This window comes from Rhagoletis zephyria, unplaced genomic scaffold, assembly GCF_001687245.7.
Source record: "Rhagoletis zephyria isolate East Lansing unplaced genomic scaffold, Rhagoletis_zephyria_1.1 Rzeph_scaffold_00550, whole genome shotgun sequence".
Lineage (NCBI taxonomy): Eukaryota > Metazoa > Arthropoda > Insecta > Diptera > Tephritidae > Rhagoletis > Rhagoletis zephyria.
Window position 1 is genome coordinate 6,748 of NW_016157634.1, and position 11,728 is coordinate 18,475.

The window sequence follows — 11,728 nt, forward strand, 5'->3', positions numbered from 1 at the left end:
TGGTTCTAATTAAGGAAGAGAATAGCCCTCCACTCAAGTGGCCCCTAGCTAGAGTGATCGATGCTGTTCGTGGAAAGGATGATATAGTTCGTGTTGCCCTACTTAAAACTGCAAATGGCGCATTCAAGCGAGCTGTGGCAATCGATGACAACGTATTGAAAGCCTAAACCTTTCAACAGGCGGAGGCTGATTAATTATAAGATCTACCTTCAATATTATTGGTACGAGTCGATCAACAAGTAACATAACTAATAACACTCAATATGTATTTACTCTCTATTGCGCTCATTTCATACGTTGACTAATAACACTCAATACAGATTTACTGCCTTTTGTGCTCATTTCATACATTGATACACTGCACTTGTACATATGTGTATACATAGCTACGTCTATTGTTTATGCTACCGCTAAATCGGGTGATTTTACTGCACAAGCCCAAGTGTTATAATGATTGCAATAAGTTAAAAGCTAGTTTTAAGGAGAACCAATAATAATGAAATATTCATTACATCTGCGATCTTGAAGCAAAATGGCATAGGCGCTAGTAAACTGGCTTATTTTGTACTAGCTTTCGATAATTTCGTTATTTTTTATTGTAATTGCCACTGGTCGGTAAAAAGGCTTGCAGTCCACGAAACCAATTAAATTTCCGCTTTCCGAATTTGCTCTGGTCTATTTGAACGATTTTGCCTGGACCGCCAATTTTCCCGACATGCTCCTGCTTATCAATTTGGTATATTACCACTGAATTCCTTCAGTAACTATACCAGTCGGTAATCGTCCTGGTTGACAAGCAGGGGCCCCAACATAGTCTTCCAGTTGTACGTTAAACTGGGTATAACGCCGCGAATAGCAATACATTAAATAGAATATGTGGGGCAGTGACAGTTTAGCGTTCTCGAACTAAGTCCCCTTGGCTCTTGAAACGCTAGACTGGGTCCGGCACTGCCCCTTCCAGCAACAAAAGCTGCCCAAATCGGAATTACCCTTGAAGTAGATGGGACAAAGTTTGCTGCGCAACACCAACCCGTTCTCCTCAGCAAACTGAATGCATTGCTCCGCTGTCCCCAGTCGATCACGGACCTTGTAGCTGGACCACATACTGCGAATTTCCGCAGAGGTTAACACCTTTCCCCTTGCAGCTCCAGTGCTCATCGAAGGTACGTCTGAATCTGTAAATACGTATATTCTATAATATGTGTAAATCGGGGAAAAAGTAATAAAAATTACCGTAGTCAGTATCAATCATTTTTTATTTAATTGAATTTAATGGAAAATGGTAGAAAGAACCTCTTGCTTGCTTAAAGCAGAATTAAAAAGAAGCGGTACTTCTGTTCCTGGAATTTAAATAAACGATGAAACCAATTGGTAGTTAGGTGGTTGCCACTTAAAAAATATTTACATAGCCACAACGTTTGCTTTTTAACGGCTTTCGCCGAAAGTTCAACAACCCCCGACCACCTAGGTCCCCTATGGGAAAAATAGCCAAAAATCAAAATTTTTACTTGCGTAATACCACTCTTGACATTTTTTGTCCATTTTCGGCCGCGTAAGCTAAAGTGCACTACTACCAATATTACTTCCCTCCGAAAAAAATTTATATCGTTATGATCAGGAGTGAGACCCCTATACATCCTAATATAATTTTTGTTTAATAATAGCAATGTACGTATTGTGTCGGCCGCTGTGGTTTAGTGCTAAGCTTCCACTCCGCAACGCCTGGGTTCAAACCCTGGTCAAAGCAACATCGCAAAAAATATAGAAAAAAGGTTTTTCCTTAACAGCGGTCGTCCCTCGGCAGACAAAGGCAAACCTCCGAGTGTATTTCACCCATGAAAAACAGCTTCTCATAAAAATACAATCGCCGTTCGGAGTCGGCGTAAAACTGTAGGTCCCTCCGCTCTGTGTGACAACATCAAGCGCACGCCACAAATCGGAGGAGAAGCTCGGCCGAACACTAACATATGTATAAGCGCCAATCCATTATATTATTATTATTATTATGTACGTATTGTGCACTTATACCCCNCGCACGCCACAAATCGGAGGAGAAGCTCGGCCGAACACTAACATATGTATAAGCGCCAATCCATTATATTATTATTATTATTATGTACGTATTGTGCACTTGTGTGTTGCTGTCAGCCATTGTTATTTGTGCTTGATTGTGAAATGTGTTAAAGTTTGTGAAGACATTTATAAACGCGTTTTACTTAATTAACTAAATAATAATTGTATATTAAGGTATCACAAATGCATGCCAACCTTTTAAGGATAGTATATTTGTGTAAATAAAAGTGATGAGTGCAGTTTTATAATAAAATATAGTGATAGTAGGGAGGATATTTTAACAACAAATAACTTAAGTACTATTAGCAACAACATTGTGAAAGTGATAAATATAGTTAAAGAAGCCCTCCATTAGTATCCCCACCGAGTTTCATTAAAAAATTCAGTATACTTTGCGCGGAATAGCAATTGATTCCGTAATGGAAATCTCAGCCATTCTTTGTTACCAGATCGGGCTAGTGGAATCCCGCCAAGAACCATCACTTCAATCTTAGTAAGAGACACGGCTTACTTAAAGATTATTCTGGGGTAAGGTTGTTTTTAGGCGTGGAATCTATCCTAATGCATGGAAGTGGAATTTTTGTGCGATGAGGAAGCGGAATTCATGCGGGATGAGGAAGTGTAATTCAGGCGGGATTAAGGCTCAACGGAGAGGGTTTGTTTACGAAGTGATAGCTGGCTCCTCGTTTTCTTCATTTTGAGATGGAAGTAGGCCCAGTTTGGTCAGCGGTCTCGTGATCTGCCCTTTCTCCGTGATGATGTCAACTACGCGTACTCGATCGTCGGGACCAGGGCCCTATTGCACCAACGAATTATCATTAGCATTTTAGCTAATTATCGAACTGGAGCAGAGTTTTTTGTTTCACCAACATGATAAGGAAAAGTCACTCAAATGAGTATTGATAAGTAGAATATCACTCACAATCAACGATAAACGTTGCACCAAAATTTGAGATGCTTAGCGAAAAGGCTTTAGCGGATAAGAGATAAATTATGCAAATTATCAAAATTTATTAGCATTTCGTTACACCAAAAATTTTTATTTATCACTTATCATTATCACTTTAATTTTGCTAACTTTAGCATTAATTTGCTAAAAGTTATTTTACCTATCATACAAGTGATAAGTTACATTTATTCAGTCTGAATGAATTTATTTATTGTAAAAGGGTAATACAATTATACCTTAACAATCTAAAAATTAAGCTCTAACACGTGATTCGATACAATATTGACACAAAAAATGCTTCGATTCGAACTATTAAATTTATTAGAGGAGGAAAATCCGGAAATAATAAAAGGCGTGTCATAAAATAAAAAATCAGCTAAAGTTTAGATATTGATGTAGTAGCCAAATTGAAGAAATTTTATTAAAAATTGGAGCGGACCTACAATATAACAGTGAGCGCAGTAATGGCTTAAGTCCTACAGCAATTACTATCGACTCTGCACTAATTAGTTAATGGTAGCCAATATCATGTGATTGGTCAAATGCATGGTGTTCACATTAGCGGTATGTACAGTAATCCATCGAGTGGAAAATGCCCTGATAAACAAATTGATGGATGAAACTATTTGTTGGTCGCAATTTACGAAATATATTGCCACACAATTTTTCAACATAGGTGGATTTCCTTAAGTCGCTGGGTGCATTGATGGAACTATGATAAATATAGACGTCCCTAAGGCTGCTGTAGAGTTGCAAAACTATCGATAGTGCCACCATCGATAGTTTTCATGTTTCAGAAAAAAAACTACCAGTTTCCAGCGATATTATCGATAGTGTCAAACGCTACCATCGATAGTACTATCGATAGTCAATGTAATGTTAAAAACTGTTTCCATAGTTGCGTTCCAGATGCTTCACGATATTCACGAAATTCACGATTTGCAGGAACAGCTGTGTTCCCCATTAATAAACCTTATGGGAGGTGGTCACCTGGAACGACTTCCTGTAAAAACCTGCAAATCGTGAAGCATCTGGAAGGCAACTAATGTAACAGGGACGGCATCGAAAAATAAAAAAAACAACAAAGTATTGAAAATACAAACACACGTAGGGCCATTTTCTTAAGTAACTCTTAACTTTAAAATTCACTTTATGTTTAAATATTGTTGCGGCGGATTCCTTGCGTATATATAGTAGCACCAAAACTAAGCGCCCAATGCGGATTAAGTAAAAGAGCGGTTTCTTCGGAATTCCGTTTACCTTATTTAGGATTAACTTAACTTAATAGGTTTAATACATAGGTATTTATGCAGAATTATTTAAGGCGGTTAAACGCGTATAAAAAGCGGGAGATCGAAGCGAAAAAAATTAAAGCGGCCGTAAAAATCCAACCAGAACTTGAGCGAGCAAAAATACAAGTACTCAAAATAGCTAGTTATAATCAAAGCAAAAACGAAAAAGGAAGAGAAAGAATAGTCAAAATGTCAAATAACAATTGGTATTAACTCTTGTTTGTAGTCGCAAAGTTAACCCTTGTAAACACTATTGCGTTAACCTTTATGTTTATGATATACATATTACAACCTAACAATTAGCGTAAGCGAACCCAACATACCGCCGCCCTAGGTGATAGGTTCTTTAAAGTTACGTGTAGGTCGAAACCATTTTGATCGACACTGTAAACTTGTCAGATATTCATTTCTCCAACGGCGGCAGAAATGTTGTCTGATCGTTGATATTGCTTGCCATCGTTGATGAAGATTACCCCAGAACCCTTGACCCTCAGGTATTGGGATCGTCTTCAGCGGTTCACCGATTATGAAGTGGCCAAGAGTTAGAACTTCGAGATTTCCTGCAGTTGTCGAGCTCTCACATAACGGGCGGGAGTTAACACAGGCTTCCACTTCTGTCAGTACCGTACTGAACTCTTTATATGATAACAAAGTTTCGGCCGAAACACGTTTCATATGATACTTTACGCGCTTAATACCTGTCTCCCAGTATCCTCCATATGGGGTGCGGTCGGGGGATGGAAACGCCACTCGATGTTCGAATCAGCAAAAAATGTACGAAGTCTCTCATGTGACATCCATTGTTGAAAATTATTGCGCAGAACCTTTTCAGAGCCGACAAAATTTGTGCCGTTGTCCGAGAACATTACCTTGCAATATCCTCTGCGGTTAACGAATCTTTTAAAGGCGTTGAGGAATGCTGGCGCTGACTAGTCACCAACCAATTCCAAGTGCATAGCGCCAGTGCACATACACACAAATGAACAAATATAACCCTTAGTAGACTTCGCTGCTCTGTCGTGTGTAAACTTGTACATGTATGGACCAGCGAAGTCCACCGCAGTGCGAGTGAAACAACGAGCGTAGTTGGTTCTGGAAGCGGGTAGATCTCCCATCGATTGCATAGCAAGATTTCGATTCAAACAAATGCATTTAACACATTTGTGATAAACGTTGCGAATCAGGTTACGAGCACCGATGACCCAATATCGGCGTTGTAAAACAACTTGCATTATACGAGGCCCAGCGTGTAACGTAAACTTATGTATGTCGGAGATTATTAACTTTGCTATCGGACAGTTCTTGTGCAAGATGATTGGATGCTTTAGATCAGGTGCGACCTCCAACTCGTAGGACATCATTTTTGTCGAGAAACAGCCCTAAGCGCAAAAGACTACTGCGAAGCGGGAGAGGCTTTTTTGCGCTGCAAAAAGATATTTCGCTAGAAAAATAGAAACGTTGGCTATACCTTATCAAGCGTAATTTGGCTTCAAATATCTCCTGGCAGCTTGGTGGCCCGTATCGTTCTTGAATGGTGCGTTGAACCTTAGCTCGAACATGGCGTAGAAATCTGAATACATAAGCGATGACGCGTTGTAACCTCGAGAACGATGAATAGTGCATTATTATTGCGAACCTTGTTACGCATACCGACCTCGGTAGTGTGTTGCTATGCTGCGGCTTGCTTCCATAACTGGTTACTGCTCAGCAGGAAATCAGGTCCCGTCCACCCCAGTTGGTGATTCAACAAATCAGCCGGAAATATACCCCTTGGCGCGCGGTCTGCAGGATTCTGTTCGGAGCGGACGTGATTCCAGCACTCAGGCGGTAGTACCTCTCGAATGTCAGCGACGCGGTTTACTATAAATGTCATCCATTTGCTGGGGTATGCTTGCAGCCATGCCAAGGTAATAGTTGATTCCGTCCAAGCGTACAACGGATAGCGGAGATCATTCCAACTATTTAACACGCTTCTTACTAATTTGGAAGCAAGATGCGCCGCACAAAGCTCCAAACGAGGTAGTGTAGTTGGCTTTATTGGCGCTACTTTAGACTTGGCCGAGATCAGCGCGACCGTGATATGACCGTCGTTTTGAACGGTGCGTGCATACAGGACGGCAGCATAAGCGCGTTCCGAAGCGTCAGCAAATACATGAAGTTCAGTTACTGAACCAAGCGTTCCACAGCCAAGCCAGCGATCAACCTTTAGTAGTTCTGAGCGATGTTCAAGCCACTGTTTTGAGATCGTCTCGAGTATGAGGTCATCCCACTCCACGCCGTCACGCCAGATGTCTTGAAACCACATCTTGGACTTAATTGTAGTTAGAGCGAGCAATCCCAGCGGATCGAAAAGCGTACTGACATCGGATAAGAAAGCTCTCTTGGACAAAATAGAAGTGTGTTGCTTCAGGTTGATTGCGAAAGTGAAGCAGTCTTCTTCTGTCTTCCAAATGAGGCCCAAAGCGTGAATCAGTTATGTAGTGCGAAATGTTTTTTGAAGCATATTATTAGATAATGAAACCGTTAACTCAAAAGAAAAAGTCAAATATCATTTCTCGCAGCCCTTTAGTTTATCGTTAATCTCAAAGTTATCTGTTTTCAATAAAATTTTAATTGTTCTCTTGATAATTCCACTGGCCTATAGACAAAAGATGTAAAGAACAGCATTAATATTGCTGGCGTGCATTTATGTCGCTGTTTCCAAATATTCTAATCTTTTTTAATATTAGCTATAGTTTGCGAATTTTTGCAAATTTTGAAACGACTTCGGTAGCTCTAATAGAAAAGCCATTATTTTCCATCATCGTGGAACAATTTTTTTATGCAAATGTGTATGGAAACACTGAACAGGCACAACTTCTAGAAACACTAATTAGTTCACTTAAGTTTATGGATGCAATATAAAAATTGCAAATATGTATAGGAAAATTACAAAAAATTTTGTTCAAATTTTTTTTTATTTTAAAATAATTTGTTTATAATCTGAACGATTTTCGTCATATTATTATCATAAATCAGTAACAGTAAGGCTCGCCTTCAATTTGGTAATTATTACATAACATTTACGAATAACATTTACTAAAGTTATATCGAAAAACTTAAGTGGATCTCCAGTTTTTTTTTTATTTCTCTTCAATTGTATACATAAATAACTTTTAAATGAAAGAACCGGATTACAGAAAAGTGTGTGTGTTTTTTCGTTCAAGCTGAATGCAAAGCAATATCGTCCAATTGGAGGGTCCTCATAAGGATCTCCCAGGATATGTTAAAGACTATTACATTTATTTTTTAACTAAAATATTTATGTATATCTTAACACTTAATGCACGTCCCCTACTTTTATATGACGCCAAATTTAGAAACCGCGAAAAATGTACTTCTTCGGTGACTAATGAAACCATTCCGCACCATTTTGCAATACTGCATAAATGGACTTACCCTAATTGTATTATGTTAATGGGTGCAAATACTTATATGCTGGAAACTACTATTAACTTATCAAATGATTCCTAATCTTTGACAATACATGTTTGACTTCATTCACCACGATCTTGAAAACTGACCAAATCGGCGTGACCAAGTCCATGGTCCTTTTAATATTATATAAACATACGAGATCATTAAAACGATTGAAATAAATCTCGTCTCACTTTTTTGTATTTTTCACCTGGTTGCTGAAGTATTGAAGAATTAAAAATTCATAAGGGAAAATTATAGCTTTTGTAAGTTTTATCTTAATATCTTAAAAACTATTAGACTTATTGAAAAATGGTAAATGAACGTGAGGTACTAAATTTAATAACCCTTAATTTGGTATATCTCCCAGTTTATAACAATAACGCATTCCATAGATATTACAAGCCAAAGTTTCATTTTCAAAATTCATACACTTTGATTCGTTTGCGCGGGCTAAAGATAAGTTTTAAATAAATTTTTCTTGGCCATTAACAATTGGCTTATACCTAAGACATCATAATATTACTATTACAATGCGGTCAAATAACTTTTATTTTCCCCCATACAAAATCGACCCAGCCTAATGCAGGTGCTACTCCATAAGTGACACGTAACATTCGGTAGTCTTGTATAGGCAGTGATGGATCAGTACGCCAAACAATTCGTTGCAGATCGACGTGATTCGATGATACGCAGACTTGGCGGTACATCTTCGCGATATCTGCGGTTACTGCATACCGATGAGTTCTGAAGCGCATGAGTATCGAAATCAAGTCCTATTGCAGCTGCGGTCCAACAAATAGTGCATCATTGAGCGAGTTCCCAGTTGTGGTCTTAGCGGATGCGTTGAAGACAACCCGTAGCGTTGTCGTAATACTTGACTCCTTTACTACGGGGTGAGGTGGCATGTAGTACGCTCGATTTGTCGCTTCAGTTACCCGCTCCATATAGTGCATATCAGTGAGTTCTTGCATGAACTCATTGTAACGTCTACGTAACTCGTCGTAGCCAGCTTTCTCTCGATGCGGAACAGATTACGAACAGCAAAGCTTCAAGAATCTCCCAGCGGCACATCAGGTTTCAGCGGCAGCTCGACAACAAAACAGCCATTAGGTGACCTTGGGTGCGTTGATTTCAAGTGTTTTTCGCAAAAGCGTTCTTCAGCTGTCAGATGCATTTTGTGCGGGGTCTCTTCTAACTCCCACAACCTTGTAAGTGCTCTTTCTAATCGTACATCACAATGTAATGCCTGTATACGCGGCATTAATGGACCGTCCACTCTACTAAAGAGTGTCCAACCAAAGACCGTTCGCTGCGTCATAGGCATACCCAATTGACCCTTTGAATTTCCGGACAAACTAGCTGGTCCATAACGTCCATGACCACCAATACGTCTATGCGACCAGGCTTCATAAACTGCGGGCCTGCTAAGAATAGTCCATGATTGTGCGGCCATCTCGACGCAGCCAATCTTTGCGTTGGCAAATCTGCTGTAATTTTCGGTAAAATCAGCGCATTTATCGTGTAGCATTCGTCTGAATAATATAATGAAAGCGAAAGTAGAACCTCGCCTCTAGCTCGTCCTCCTTGTGATGACCCAATTCCTGTGATGACTACGGCAGACGACGTTCTGGGCAGACCCAGGCGTTGAACACACGACTCCGTTACAAACGATGCATGGGACCCAGAGGCGAACAATAAACATGCCGGTTGCCAACGACCGGCGGAATCGCGAAGCTTCACTAGAGCAGTAGCAAGCAAAACGGTCCTTTGGTTTACAGGTAGTGGGTCAGCATCAGAATTTAAGCACGAAGAAACGGATCCGCGAGCGGGATCAATCGATGAATCGATTATAGGTGCAGCGGTATCTGCGGCTGCGTAGTTAGAACTTGCTGGTTGTATATTATCAGCGGTAGTGGCCACACTGGTGAAGGCTGCAGCGATATATAGTAGAGTGTGAAGGCGTTGGCGACAAGTTCAACACACCGATGTGCTATTGCATCGAGACTTAAAATGACCCGAGCTCAAACAATTTAAACGGAGTCGTGCCTCTTTAGCGAACTTTAATTTAGTGGTAGAATCCAGCGGATTGAATATATCGCATGAGTAAATCTTATGAGCTCCCTTGCAATAGGGACAACTCACACTGTTCTGTTCCGGTAGTGCGTGGAAAACCTTGGTGGACCTACTTGCTGTAGTCGACTTACTTCCTTGTGGCGGGTCAGCTGCTGCTGAAAGCATCGATAGTGATCGGCACCTCACCTCTAAAAACGTTGCTAATTGATCGAAAGTTGGGGGCCCGTCACTAACGAGTGATAGCTCCCACTGCTTCCTGGTCTCAAATGCAAATTTGTTTATCACCTCGTGCACCAACCAATCGTCCCAGAATTCGACCCGGCGACCCAAAGCCTTCAGTTCGCGAATATGCTGCTGATATGCGTCGAGAACGCCTTTGATAGCACTGGCAGTATCACCTGCGGCTTTTCGGATGTCAGCCATTGCTTTGAAGTGCGCCTCAACAATGACTCGCATGATTTTGAAGCGAGACTTCAACAGATCCCATGCCTCCTTGTAGTTAGCATCGCTGATCTTGAAGCCGCTAATGATCTTTAATGCATCACCCTTTAAACAGCTGCGAAAGTAATGCATTTTTTGTCCATCCGACAATGCGGCGCTTGTGTCAACCAGCGAGCAGAACGCGTCATAAAAACCTAACCACTTGGTGGAATCGCCCGAAAATGATGGTAGCTCCATCTTCGGTAAATGTATAGAGGCAGTTATGGTTGTTGGTATGGTTGCAGGCTGATTTGGACGTTGTGTACGAAACTTTTGTACCCGGTTGAAATTCGGCAAAGCAGTAGAGTACCAAGTTTCGGCTTGAATTCGTACGTTTTCCTCCAAATCCGTGTTGTCGGCTCCATAGGAATTTTCCAATGCATCTTGAGCTGCGCTGAATTGGGTCCATTGTTCATTCAACAGCTGCAGATAACTTGTCACGGATTCAGCATTCATCGTAAACGCATCAGCGATGCTCTTTGCCATGTACCGCTTAATTTCCTTAAGCGCAGAATCGCGTGACTTCTCCGAATTTGACATTGCTGCTTTTCTTTTCCCTTGTGTTTCGTAGGTCAAGATTGGTTTTGCGAATTGTTTGCAGAGGCCAAATCAAAGACGCTCGCATGTCCTTCAATGTCTATGAAAGGTCACCTTTAGCAAAATAGCACCACGTTTTGAATGCGAGTAAAGCGAATGTTTGTACAGAGAAGGCGACGTACGCCTGATTTTGTAAAAAAAAATGTAGATTTTTTCTATACTATGCACTTGCTTATGAACAAACGTATTTGTGTAATGTACATATATTACGAGCAGTATCAGCTATCCGGTGCGAAGGACCAGTAAATGTTGCGGCGGATTCCTTGCGTATATATAGTTGCACCAAAACTAAGCATCCAATGCGGATTAAGTAAAAGAGCGGTTTCTTCGGAATTCAGTTTCCCTTATTTAGGATTAACTTAACTTTATAGGTTTAATACATAGGTATTTATGCAGAATTATTTAAGGCGGTTAAACGCGTATAAAAAGCGGGAGATCGAAGCGAAAAAAATTAAAGCGGCCGTAAAAACCCAACCAGAACTTGAGCGAGCGAAAATACAAGTACTCAAAATAGCTAGTTATAATCAAAGCAAAAACGAAAAAGGAAGAGAAAGAATAGTCAAAATGTCAAATAACAACTGGTATTAACTCTTGTTTAGAGTCGCAAAGTTAACCCTTGTAAACACTATTGCGTTAACCTTTATCTTTATGATATACATATTACAACTTAACAATTAGCGTAAGCGAACCCAACAAATATTGCTTTAACATGTATAGTTCTGTCTAAGTAAAGGATTTTATTATCGAATTTTATTTATTTATTTACATATCTATTACTGAAGCTTACAATTAAAAATAAAATTAT

At 40.1% G+C, this 11,728-nt stretch overlaps 1 long non-coding RNA gene across 1 annotated transcript; it reads right to left on the minus strand.

Moving 5' to 3' along the window:
* Nucleotides 1-4,144: 4,144 nt before the first annotated feature.
* Nucleotides 4,145-11,728, minus strand: LOC108360274 (uncharacterized). The gene is made up of 3 exons (XR_001847081.1): nucleotides 11,633-11,728; nucleotides 10,028-10,032; nucleotides 4,145-4,170 (listed from the first exon to the last, which is right to left on the minus strand). It is a non-coding gene; the product is annotated as an uncharacterized LOC108360274 (long non-coding RNA).